The following is a 13,658-nucleotide window of genomic DNA, read 5'->3' as shown; positions in this document are numbered from 1 at the left end:
TAGATTGCGCCTGAAAGAGTTAGTGGGATACACTGTCTTAGCTTTCCGTTGTATTTTTGTTAATTGATTTCGATAAACCTTAAAACTTAAAAGCTGCGACGGTTCTCTAGTTTTAAGGAATTTCTGGTATAGCATATTTGTTTTCTCAATTAATTCTTCAACAATTCAGGCATTATCCATGGCTTGCGGATCTTTTTAGACACTTTCAAGGTTTTCCAAGGAAAATGGCGATTGTAAATAGTTGTAACTTCACCCAAAAATGTATTATACGCAAGATTAACATCCTCACAGTTGTATATTGGGCTCCAATTAATTTCAGAGAGATCTGCTTTAAAAGCATTTAATCTGTCGTTTGTCATGTCTTGAAACACAAATGTTTCTGTGTTTCTAACTTCTTTATATGGTTTGGTATTTAAGCGTAGGAATATTGGAAGGTGGTCACTAATATCATAACCTAGCGTTCCGGATGTAATCTTATCACGCTGTGCGTTTGTGATAAAAAGATCGATCATTGTTTCACTACGCACTGTGACTCGAGTGGGAGATTTAATAACGCTGACACATCCATTTGTTTCGATTAAAATATTAAATTCACGCTTACAAGCGCTATCTTTCAACATATCGATATTGAAGTCTCCCCCCAAAATTAAATCGTAATGGTCATCATTTACGACCTGTAAAAACCGTTCGAAAAACTGAAAGAAAAAAAAAATGCGGCCATCTGGTGGTCGATAAAGCACACTTATAACAGTATTCCCTGTTCTCACAGAAAGCACTTCATAGTCTTGAGTGATACAGCAATAATCAGCCCAAAGTTCACACTTTAGTGATTTATTTACAAGCTAACACACACCTCCCCCGCCGCGAGATGTGCGATTCAAGACGTAACTGGAGTATAATGGCATTTGAAGTGCTTCGGTTTCTGTTGCATACCATGTTTCGGTTAGCATTATTATATCGAATGAAAATTGAAACTGTGCAAAAAGAACTACTAAACTAAGCTCTTAATTTTTAGCAGATTGTGCATTAACGCGAAAACATTTTAAAAAAAACGCTCGTCCTCGTCACCAATGAGCTGTTTCAGGTCCCGAGGAAGCACATTGTCATGATAAAACATCATAGAAGATGGATCCTTCTTTCAACCTTTCACGTGGCATCTAACGCAGTTTAAGCAGAGAATCTGCAGACTCAATCACAACCGCCCGCTCACCTGCCTTTCGGCTCACGAGAATTTTGCCATTCACATGCCAAGCAAACTGATAAAACTTCTCTTTCGCCCACTCTTTTGTAGTCCAGAGTAGTGCTTTGTTTTGCTTTGTCATATTATCCAGTAAATAGATGTTGTTGTCTCGATCAGGCTTTTTCTTGTTGTGCAACCACTGATTGCGAGTAATCTGCCTCAAAAATCTTACAATGATACCAGGCACTTTGTCTGGCTTAGATTTATGTCTGTAAACGGCGGTAACCTCATTCATCGTCAGTGGTCGCACATCAATCATTTGGGCCACCTCATTTAGCTTGGCAAGCAGGTCTTCCTTTTCTGAATACGGAACGCCATGTACCTCGAGGTTAAGTTGTCTGCTGCGCCATTCCAATTCGTTCACTTCGGTCCTGAGCGACTTCATTTCTGTGTTAGAAGCCGCTTCAGCTTGTTCAATGTTAACTACGCGTTTTTTTAGGTCCTTCATTTCTCTGTCTTGATTTTTGACGTGTACCATTAGGTCATCATACTGTCTAGACATCATTTGAACAGAGCTCTCGATGCCAACCACTGTCTCCCTGAAGCTTAGTAGACTGTCCAGTTTTTTGTTTATTAGTAAGGTACGTTGTTGGGCTAGTTGGTTCATCTTAGTAAGTATAAGCATGCTCGCCACACCGATCTCTTCGTTTATTTCTTTCTCGCGTTGACTCCCCCTTGCCCCTGCCGTGGCGCACGTTCGACACCGCCAGACCTGGCGGAAGGGTGCACCTTTTGACCTGTATTCTGTCTTTGTAACACCAGAACAATCACCAGCGTGATACTGGTATTTGCAGTCTACACAAGTCAGATAAAACTTTTCTTCTGGTAACGATTCGTTACACACCAAGCATGTCATGTTCGTACATCAAAGCAAACAGCGAACAACAATATGGCAGCAGCGGCAGCAGCAAGGGAGTAAAAGTTTCGGAACACACACTAGTATGCAAAATGAACCAACCTGTGCGGAATGAAGACAGTTCTTGGCCTGGTGTACACTCGGTGCCGCCGCCGCTGCCAAAGACCGCAGCCGTCCTCCGCAGGCTCTTTTCTTCGTTCTTCACGATGACGTCAATCTCGCGTTCAATGAGGATGCAGCCGGGCCTGAAGACCACAGGGACACGAAACAGTCTGTTGCAGCGATAGCCGGGCGGCGATAACACCACGGTGGTTGAAATTTTCACAGTCTGGATGCCGAGCCTGTGCGTAATGAAGACAGTTCTTAGCGTGGTGTAAACTCCGTGCCGCCGCCGCTGCCAAAAAGAATATCGATTTTATCTAAATATTTATTAAATATCGAATTTAAAGTTGTGTATGTATATGTACTAGACGTTATCTTTTTTTTTGTACTTTATGTGTTGGTATTTAAATAGTTATTTATATTTATTTAATTATTTTTATTGACTTATTTATATCCCCTTCCCCTCTCTCTCTCTCTCCCCCCCCCCCCCCTCCTTCCGAGATTGCAACATATAGTAACTCTGACCCCTGATCCGAAACGTTTGGAGACCCTTACAGAGGACCTAGATTTAAGAGAGGAAGCAACTCAAACCACAAGGAGCTTGCTGGCATAACGCTAGAGCTCGGTCGGAATGGCTGTTAAAACGTCATCGCTGCACTTAACCGGTTGCTGATGGTTCAATTGTTTAAATTGCTTATGCACCTTCGAGGATTAGAATGACGCTCCCAATCATGCAACCGAACCTGAACAGTTGTAGACGCAGAGGATGTCGTTCCTGGCGCCCGAGAGGCGACAAAGCAACTGTTGCGACCATGGTCAATTCAAGGCACGGGTCATAAGCCACAAAGACACGCCGCCCGCCGTTCTTGAAAGCAGGTATTCACGCCCCAGAGGCGAGCGCGTTCATGTTCTTGTCGCACATAGGGCCGCAAGCTAATTATTACCGCAAAGCCGGAATTACATGTTTATACAGATGCAAAACACAGTATGCAGATATTGGTCACCGCCATATCTCTGGTTCGAATGCCGCGTGTCTAATTTCTCCTTGACCTCGTCGCCATGCTGCATTCGAAGTACTGATCTCGTGTTGACTTGCGTTGGAATCTTGATATGATGTATAATCAGTGTGACCCCGGCTTAAGAGTCTCGTTAGTAAGTGCCTGAACTGCGTTTCTCCTTACGATGGGCCGTAGCGGACGCTACAGATATTCCGCCAACATATCGCTGTGAATGCACCACGTGATACATAAACAAAGATAGTGGAATGGAATGAAGCGGTTCAGCCATTCCAGGAGTGGGAAAATGCCCAGCGTATCCGTTCCCAGGTGCTGAAAGGATTTGTAGTACCGGAAACTAACATTCCCGAATAAAGTTGGAATGGAATGGGAGTGCTCACTGCGCAACACTGCTTCCTTGAACCCCCTCTTCTACCCCTACGCAGCAAGACCTGCAGCGGGCGGAGTCGCAAACCATTACTTTAATAAAGACGTTTCATGCCACATTTCTTGTCCAGACCTGTGCCCTCATTTCATTTCATTTAATGTACCCTTATATCGCCCTCAAGGGGCTTTATATAAGGGGGGACAAACAGCAATATATATTAAAACTCACAAAGAAAACACACACACACACGCACACACACACAAGAAACAGTTTAGGTTAATTACCTATAAGGAGCGGCAAGTGCGGCTCGAAACGTGCTGGGCTCTTCTATTGTTACAATGTAGAAAAGTAGTGAAAGTGAACAATAAAGACGATTACGAAAACGGAGAGGCAAACAGGACGAGGGCTGACTATAAACTGAATTTTAGGATCGAAGCTCCTTAGGATCTAGCCTATTCCGTGTGTTGCTCCGTCCGTCCGGCCGGCGTCCGTGCTCACAGGAAAAGAAACCGTCCGTCCGGCCGGCGTCCGTGCTCACATAAAAAGAAAAAAAAAATGTTTGCGCAGGCGTCAGGATTCGAACTTGTGCGGGGAGACCAACAGGGATTTCTAGTCTATCGCCTTAACCATTCGCCCACGACTGCGGGGCGAGTAGGGGCATTGTGATGTGGTAGTAACTCAGGTTCTGGGGTTTCTGTCGTGAATGAAAAGTTGCATGTAGCTGCTCAACGTCTATACATGAGAGGCCGCTGCGGTGAAATGCGTATATAATCGCATTAAACTTTGCATGCATTGGCTCAACGTTCATAGACGAGAGGGCGCTGCGGTCAAATGCTCAAATGCGTATATCACTACGTTCTTTACCACATATTCTCCTTCTGATATGGACCGTTGACTTAAGCGGTGGAGATGCGTTCCCACGGCTTCTAGCGTATCCAAGATGATCCGCTAGAAGAACCAGTGGCTCTTCATTTCACCGACCATAAAGCAGTAATAATGAGGTCGAAACGCAACCCGGAACTCAGCACTACATATGAGCAATAAAAATAATCAGCACCATCAGCACTACCAAAGACCAATAAAATCAGTATCATCAGCACCACCAGAGCTTCGCTCCTATCAACATCATTCACCACGTGGAGATGCGGTCATTTTTATTGAAAAATAAAAACAGAAAATAGAAACAGCAAAAGCCACAAATATTGCAGAAATGTGACTAGTCAGCAAAGACTCGGCCACCACACGTGTCAATAAAATCCACTTCTTTCTTGAGAAGGAAAAGTGATGGCTGACTAACACACAGTTTAGGACATTCCTTCTTTATCATGTATGCTTCCGGTACTTCTCTCGCCACCTTTTCTTTACCCGTCGCAACGATTGTAGTGCCTTGAAAGTTGGGAATGCCACAGCAATCTCTGCAATAAATGTGTAAATGTGCTTCCATTGTTGAACACAATGATAAATGATGTTCACGCAACCGTTCGTTCAAGCACCTCCTGGTCTGGCCTATGTAAACCTTACCGCAGCACAATGAAATTTTATATATCACGCCAATTTTTCGCCAGCTCTCTTTCCCTTTCCGTATCTTTAATGCAATAAAAAGAAATAATCACTCTCCTCTCCTCTCCGTTCTAAACATTACCATGGCTGCGCTAGTCAATCTTCACTCATTTCCATTACATTTACGGTGCAGCCTGCCCATATTGCCGCGCGCGCAGCTGGCCAAGCAGGCAGCGCGCGCGTGGCCTAACGGTTAGCGCGCTTGCTTCCCACGCTGGAAGCCAGGGTTCGATTCCTGGCCGCGGAGGCGCATTCTTGTTGACACTGTAATGTAAGGTTCTGGCGAATTTGAGAACCGTTTCGCTGATTCGAGGTTAGAATGTTCCACACGCCGAACGATCCAGAAACCCACGAGGGGTACATAAGGGATTTTGCAAGGCGAGCGGAGTCAGTTTTCGCCCCAGCGTTCGACTCTGCTGTTACACCGACTTCGACGCCCGCGACGCTCTCTTATTATCTTTTGTACCCTTTTATTTTTGGCACAAGCTCGCCACATTAAACGTTTATTTATTCCTGTTTATTTATTGTTTATTGTTTATTGGTCACCCCCCGTGACATTTTGGTGGAGGTGCGGGGTACCCGCACGCCCGTGCAGCGCTCCCCTCCGAGTTCCCGCAGTGCAAGTCCGGACCCAGCCTCCCGAGGACCGAGCGAAGACCAGATCGAGACCCGATCCAGTCGCCGCACCCAAGGTCTACCCCCGGAACACGGACTTCTGCCACCCCGGACCAGGCAGCCAACGAGGCCGACGATGGACAACCAGTCGTCGCAGAACCCGTCCGCCGCCGCGGTCGTATACCTTCCCGTCGCACCCCGGACTTCGACCCCATTCCACGGGGAGGTCCACGAGGACGTTGAAGATTGGCTGCAACATTACGAACGAGTTGCTCGCCATAACACATGGACTCCGGAGCAGTGCCTTCAGAACGTCTACTTCGCTCTGGAAGGCACGGCACGCACCTGGTTCGAGAACCACGAAGTGTCAATTTCGTCGTGGCAAGACTTCCAGACGGAGCTTCGACGCACGTTTGCCAGCCAGCAGCGACGTCAGCGGGCCGAGGAATTTCTTCAAGCAAGAAACCAAGGGCCAAACGAGAGCGTCACAAGTTTCGTCGAGGACGTTCTCCGCCTCATGAACTGCGCCGACCCAAACGCTCCTGACGAGAAGTTGCGGTTCCTGATGCGAGGGGTGAAAGGGACCATCTTCGGAGGCCTTTTCCGCAACCCCCCAGCCACCGTCGAAGATTTCGTCAAGGAAGCCACAAACATCGAACGGGCCCTTCAAGCACGGGCCTCCCATTACCAGCGACTTCCCGGTGTCGCTGCCTTCTCGACTTCCAGCTGCACCGGCCCGGACCTCCGCGACATCATCCGGGACGTCGTGCGGGAGGAAATCAGGAAGCTTCTTCCTGCTGCCGCAACCCGGATTCGCCCTCAATCGCCGTGATTGTTCGGGAAGAAGTTCAGAAGGCGCTGCAGCCACAAGCTCTTGTCAACGCCGCTCCCGAACAACCGACACTGAGCTACGCCGCAGCTACCCAACGACCACCGCCCCCTGCTCACCCGTACACCGCGCCACCCCGACGTGAACCTCCAGCGCCGCAGTTTCCCCGACGTCAGGAAGATCGGGCGCACGCCCACCCAGAACAGGCAGCGCCACGAAAGACCGACGTGTGGAGGACAGCGGATCGACGACCCCTGTGCTATCACTGCGGTGAAGCCGGCCACATTTACCGTCGATGCCCCTACAGACAACTGGGGCTGAGCGGGTTCCTTTCGAGCGACCCGCGCCCAAGATACGACGAACGCCCTCGTGACATTGATGAGTACGTCCGACGCTCGCCCTCCCCAGTGTCGTCTCTCCGCCGTGAAGCCCGCTCCCCATCACCACGACGTTCAGCGTCCCAGCACAACGACCCCGGCGAGAGAGCCTATCTCCCCTGCGTCGCCGGGAAAACTAAGTGCGACAACGCCTGGAGGTGACGTTGCCGAAAACGACGGAAGCAAACAGCCTCCAAGAACGCCGGAGCGCTCCCACTCTACCGACGCCCTGCATCGTACCGACGTCCCTGCAACGGTGTCCAACAGCCTAATCGTTGTTATTGACGGCCTCGACGCATCGGCACTCGTGGACACCGGAGCGGACTACTCAGTCTTGAGTGGGAGGCTCTCTCGCCGCCTGCAAAAAGTGACGACGCCGTGGGATGGACCTCAAATACGAACCGCCGGAGGGCATCTCATCACACCAGTCGGAAGATGCACCGCTCGCGTCAAGATCCATGGGGAGACGTGCCCTGTGAAATTTGTTATTCTACAAGACTGTTCCAGGGACGTCATTCTCGGCATGGACTTTCTGTCTGAATACGGCGCCGTCATTGACCTTCGTGAAAACAGATTGACGCTGCGAACCCCTGTGCCACCTTCAGAGAAACCCCAAACAGCGTCAGCCGGCATCCGAGTCGCTGCCGACCACGTGAACCTGCCGCCGCGATCAAGTGTTGTCGTACCCGTCGCGGCCGATACAGCTACCTGCGGCGAAGTTGTCCTGGAAGGCAACCTTCAATTGCTCCTGGGAAGAGGAATAGGCGTCGCAAGAGGAGTAGCTGAACTTCAGAATGGGCGCACTGTGGTCCTCGTGACGAACTTCCGAAATAAAACGCAACACCTCACAAAAGGTGCCGCTGTGGGCCACGCCGAGAAACTTCGGAACTCCGCCGAAATCGCCGCGATTGCTGAAGAATCATCACCACCTCAGCAAGGCAGTAAGTCGCCAGCGCAGCTCGACATAGACCTTAAGCTTCCGGGCCCAAAACGACGGCAGCTGATTAACCTCCTCACCGAGCAGTGTTGTACGGAACGGCGTTCCTGGAACGAGTTACTTTTAGGAGGAACGAAGGAACGCCGCCGTTCCATTTTGCATCGCTAAAACTGGAACGGGAACGCGTTACATTTTTACTGGAACGGAAAGAGTAACGGCGTTCATTTTTTTCGTCCAGTGGGGTAATTCTTATTTTATTTCGAACAGGGAAATTTTGAAAGTACAAAAACAATATCTTTACGAAGTGCACGATCTCTTTACCTTTTTCGCTACTAATCTTATGGATTATTTAGTGTGGTCCTCGCTTGCTAACAGTTTCGGGTGCAGGAGAGCTGCTGGGTATTAATACTTTTTTGAGTGCCCGAAACTGCGGTACAAAAAGCAAAACTTTTAGTCGTAGGAAAGGACGAATAAAGAGGTTTGTGTCAAACTCAGCTACTTTCTTTGCCACGAATCCTCATACACCCAGAAATCTTATTCCGACAACAGCCATTTTTGAACTTCAATAACGAGACCTCCAATTACAACGAGATCACAGATTGCTAGATATTGGACTCACCCTTGTATTCCGAACATTATTCACTTAAAAGTTGCAAAAAAAAAAAATCTTTATTACTTTTTTTTCAAACTAAACAACAAATCCAACCTTCACAACGAAGTATTTGTAGCTTTCAAGACTGACTTTCCAAAAGCCCTACCGTCTCCTTCACTTGCTCGTCTTACGGACAGCAACATCGAGAAGCAACTGTTGTTAACTTCTAACACGGGACTCTGTTGAATTGAAACGTGTGAGGCTGTTGTAAAACGCTCGTGCAATCTCGCTAAAAGTACATTTGGCTCGTCTGAATTGTCCACTACAAACATGGACATGGCTAATAGCTGAGCTTTTTAACATGAATACATCAACAAATGTAACCCTGCTTCCGCGTGTTTTCTTCTCTTAGTGCCCTTCCATCACGACATACGAACTCGTATGCTGACTATTAATGGGATAAATAAAAAAATAAAATTCTGCTTGATTTAACTAAATATAGTAATTAGCAAAAAATACAAATTTAACGTATATGTAACGATACGTTCCATTTTTTAAGCTGTAACGGGAACGAGTTCCTCTTTCACATATGGAGCTTGTAACGGGAACGCGTTCCAAAAATCAGAAGGAACGAGGAACGAGCTTTCGTTCCTTTTTTTGAGGAACGTGTACAACACTGTCACCGATTACCGCGACAGCTTTGCGACGTCGTCGAGGGTGCGCCAAACTGCCGTTGCGAGGCACCGAATCGTTACCGAGGACGACGCGCGCCCTGTGTATCGATCGCCGTACACAGTCTCCGTCAAAGACAGGGAGGTGATCCAGGAGCAAGTCCAAGAGATGCTGAACGACGACATAATCCAGCCATCAAGCAGTCCTTGGGCTTCTCCAGTCGTACTGGTTAAGAAGAAGGACGGAACGCTTAGGTTCAGCGTGGACTACCGGCAGCTGAACGCGGTGACGAAGAAAGACGTCTACCCACTTCCCCGCATCGACGACACGTTAGACCGGCTGCGCCACTCTCGATACTTCTCATCGATGGACCTGAAGAGCGGCTACTGGCAGATCGAAGTCGACGAACGGGACCGAGAGAAGACAGTTTTCGTCACGCCGGATGGTCTGTACGAGTTCAAGGTGATGCCCTTCGGACTATGCACGGCGCCAGCAACTTTCCAACGTGTCATGGACACCGTACTGGCAGGACTGAAGTGGCAGAGCTGTCTCGTCTACCTCGATGCCGTCGTAGTGTTTTCCAGCGACTTCGACGAGCACTTGCGACGACTCCGTGCTGTTCTTCAAGCCATACGGACCGCCGGACTCACCCTCAAGCCGTCAAAGTGTCGGTTCGCCTATGACGAACTGAAGTTTCTAGGTCACGTGGTTAGTAACGAAGGCGCTCGCCCCGACCCAGAGAAGACTCGCGCCGTCGCGTCATTTCCAGCGCCGACAGACAAGAAGGCCGTGCGAAGATTCCTTGGACTTTGTGCCTACTATCGTCGCTTTGTTCGGGATTTCGCAAGGATTTCCGCACCACTCACAAACCTCACGAAGGACGCCGAGAGGTTCGATTGGGCCGAGGAACAGCAGCAAGCATTCGACGAGCTGAAGCGAAGACTCCAGACGCCTCCGGTTCTTGGACATTTCGATCAGGATGCGGACACCGAGATTCACACTGACGCAAGTAACGCAGGACTTGGCGCGGTACTAGTTCAAGTACAAGAAGGCACCGAGCGACTCATCGCCTACGCAAGTCGGACACTGTCCAAGGCAGAGAGAAATTACTCCACGACTGAGAAAGAATGCCTTGCGGTCGTCTGGGCAATTACGAAGTTTCGTCCGTACTTATACGGAAGCCCGTTCCGCGTAGTCACGGACCACCACTCGCTCTGCTGGCTTGCGAACCTCAAGGACCCGTCAGGACGCCTCGCTGGATGGAGCCTCTGGCTACAAGAGTTCAACATGACTGTGGTTTACAAGTCGGGACGCAAGCACAGCGACGCTGACTGCCTGTCCAGGGCCCCTGTCGAAACACCTACCGGCAGCAGCGACGACGATGACGACGAGTGCTTCCTAGGGGCAGTGAACACCGATGACATGGCACGACGTCAACGAGACGATCCGGAGCTGCGCGCCTTAATGGAGCACCTGGAAGGGCGCGTGAGTACCATGCCCCGTGTTTTCTCATGAGCTCTGCCAACCTTCGCCATCCGACAAGGTGTACTCTACAAAGAGAACTTCGGGGACAACAACTCGCCGTGGCTGCTGGTAATCCCGACCGACCTTCGAGAGGAGATCTTTGAAGCATGTCACGACGACCCGACGTCCGGACACCTTGGATACAGCAGGACATTGGCCCGTATTCGTGAAAAGTATTACTGGCCCAAGCTCCCCAAAACCGTCCACCACTACACCCGATCCTGCCACGAGTGTCAGCGACGCAAGAAACCGCCGACGAAGCCGGCAGGTCTCCTGCAGCCAATTCCTCCGCCAACTGCACCGTTCCAGCAGATCGGAATGGATCTAGTTGGTCCTTTTCCGCCGTCGACCCTGGGAAACCGTTGGATAATCGTCGCCACAGATTATCTCACGCGGTACGCAGAAACGAAAGCCCTTCCTTCGGGGACTGCGGTTGAAGTCGCCAAGTTTTTCCTCGATTCCATTGTCCTCCGGCACGGCGCTCCCGAAGTTCTGATTACAGATCGCGGATCGTCGTTCATGGCACAGCTGACCCAAGAAATTCTCCGGCTCAGTCACACCAGCCACCGTCGTACCACCGCATACCACCCGCAGACCAACGGGCTGACGGAGCGACTCAACAAGACAATCGCCGACATGATCTCTATGTACGTCGACGATGAGCACAAGACGTGGGACGAGGTGTTGCCCTACGTCACGTTCGCCTACAATACGGCGGTTCAGGAGACCACTGGATTCACACCTTTCCAGCTGGTACATGGTCGGAAGGTAACGACCATGCTGGACGCCATGCTGCCCCATGAGCCATCTGACAACGAGAGCGACGACACCCAGGCGGTTGCTCAACGCGCCGAAGAAGTACGCCAGCTCGCCCGACTCATCATTCAAGACCAGCAACGCGTCGACACCGGCCGCTACAACCTTCATCGCAGGGACGTCCACTTCCAGCCCGGAGATAGGGTGTCGGTATGGACGCCCATCCTTCGCCGCGGCCTCAGTGAGAAATTGCTGAAACGATACTTTGGACCCTACAAAGTGCTTCGTCGACTCGGGGATCTGAACTACGAGGTGATGCCCGACGGAACACGGACTTCGTCACGCCGCCCTCCACGACCGGAAGTCGTCCACATCGTGCGACTGAAGCCGTACTACGCTCGATAGGACTGCGGACCTTATGTGTTCCAAATGACTCTTTAGTTTACCGTTATTTTTATTTGTTTTGTTCTTGGATTGCATCGGGACGATGCACTTTTTAAAGGGGGGAGTACTGCCGCGCGCGCAGCTGGCCAAGCAGGCAGCGGGCGCGTGGCCTAACGGTTATCGCGCTTGCTTCCCACGCTGAAAGCCAGGGTTCGATTCCTGGCCGCGGAGGCGCATTTTTGTTGACACTGTAATGCAAGGTTCTGGTGAATTCGAGAACCGTCTTGCTGATTCGAGGTTAGAATGTTCCACGCGGCGAACCTTCTACGCCGAACGATCCAGAAACCCACGAGGGTACATAAGGGATTCCGCAAGGCGAGCGGAGTCAGTTTTCGCCCCAGCGTTCGACTCTGCTGTTACACCCACTTCGACGCCCGCGACGCTCTCTTATTATCTTTTGTACCCTTTCATTTTTGGCACAAGTTCGCCACATTAAACGTTTATTTATTCCTGCTTATTTCTTGTTTATTGGTCACCACCCGTGACAATATGGTGAGGAGTGGTTCCCTACACATCTTGGAAGACTGGCCCGTTCCGAAATTTGCAAGCTGAAATGACGTGCCACGTCACTGCCGCAACTCGGAACTAGCATGGGCCTTAAATCAGCAGCGGCAGTCGTCTACCCACGCACAGTCGTCTACCCACGCACAGAGAGCTGGTCAAATATTGAGTCCGCCGAAACCAGTGGCCGGAATGGTCTAATCCATTAAGCCGTCGCCCGGAATAGGCGAAGGTTGCGGGTTAAATCCCCGCTTTTGGCTCAATTCCCCTTATCTAGAAATATATATATATATATATATAAATAACTTAAACGGCGGAGCCAGGATCCTGGCTCCGCTGTTTATTTTGGCTTTCGGCGGGTCTCTAGAACTTTGATTCTTTGATTCATTGGAGTGGTTTCCTATATATCTATATATATATATATATATATATATATCTATATATATATATATATATATATATATATATATATATATATATATTTATATATATATATATATATATATATATATATATATATATATATATATATATATATATATATATATATTCACACAATATTTGCCCTCATGGAGTTGGTCGGAGAGGTCGCCAAAGAAGGTGAGCTACAGAAACGTTTCGAGCCTGGTGGGCTCTTCGTCAGTCTAAACAAGAACACTTCGTTCTCCTCTTCTTTCAATCAAAAAAAAAACGGCCGGAACAAAAGAAGTTAATTGGAAAAATGCTTACCTTTTAGCGGGTATCTACTCAAATAAATTCTCGCTTAAAAGTTTAACATATTCCGATAAAAAAGCAGCAAATAGTATGGATGTAATTAAATATAATGTTATTAACGCCATTCTTATAAAAAAAAACAGTTTTCGGGACATGTGGTTGGACATAAGCCAACTATACCTGGTGTCATGTGAAGCCCATGAGAGGCCCAATGTTAAGCGTATGCTCGTGTCGCATTGAACGATGAAGCGAGAAGAAAAAAAAAGGCATCAGTGCGGCACAGATTAGAAGATCTCAATTAAATGTCCATGAAAAAAGACGGCAATGACCCTTTCGAACTGTTAAGGCCCTTCGGTTCTAAAGTATTAAATTTATAAATAAACTCAGATTCTTTATTTTTTCGATCTCTGGTAGTTCGAAAGCCCCCCTGGAGTATAATAAAATTAAAATCAGAAACTCCGTTATATCCTGCGGAGTTTAAGTGACGAGAAACTGGTCCGGCAATGCGTTTACGTATGTGACTTTTATGTAGATTCCTGCGTTTTCTTATGCTTGT

This window comes from Ixodes scapularis, unplaced genomic scaffold (genome assembly GCF_016920785.2).
Source record: "Ixodes scapularis isolate PalLabHiFi unplaced genomic scaffold, ASM1692078v2 PGA_scaffold5__190_contigs__length_132052651, whole genome shotgun sequence".
Lineage (NCBI taxonomy): Eukaryota > Metazoa > Arthropoda > Arachnida > Ixodida > Ixodidae > Ixodes > Ixodes scapularis.
Note: the sequence above shows the minus strand (reverse complement) of the source record.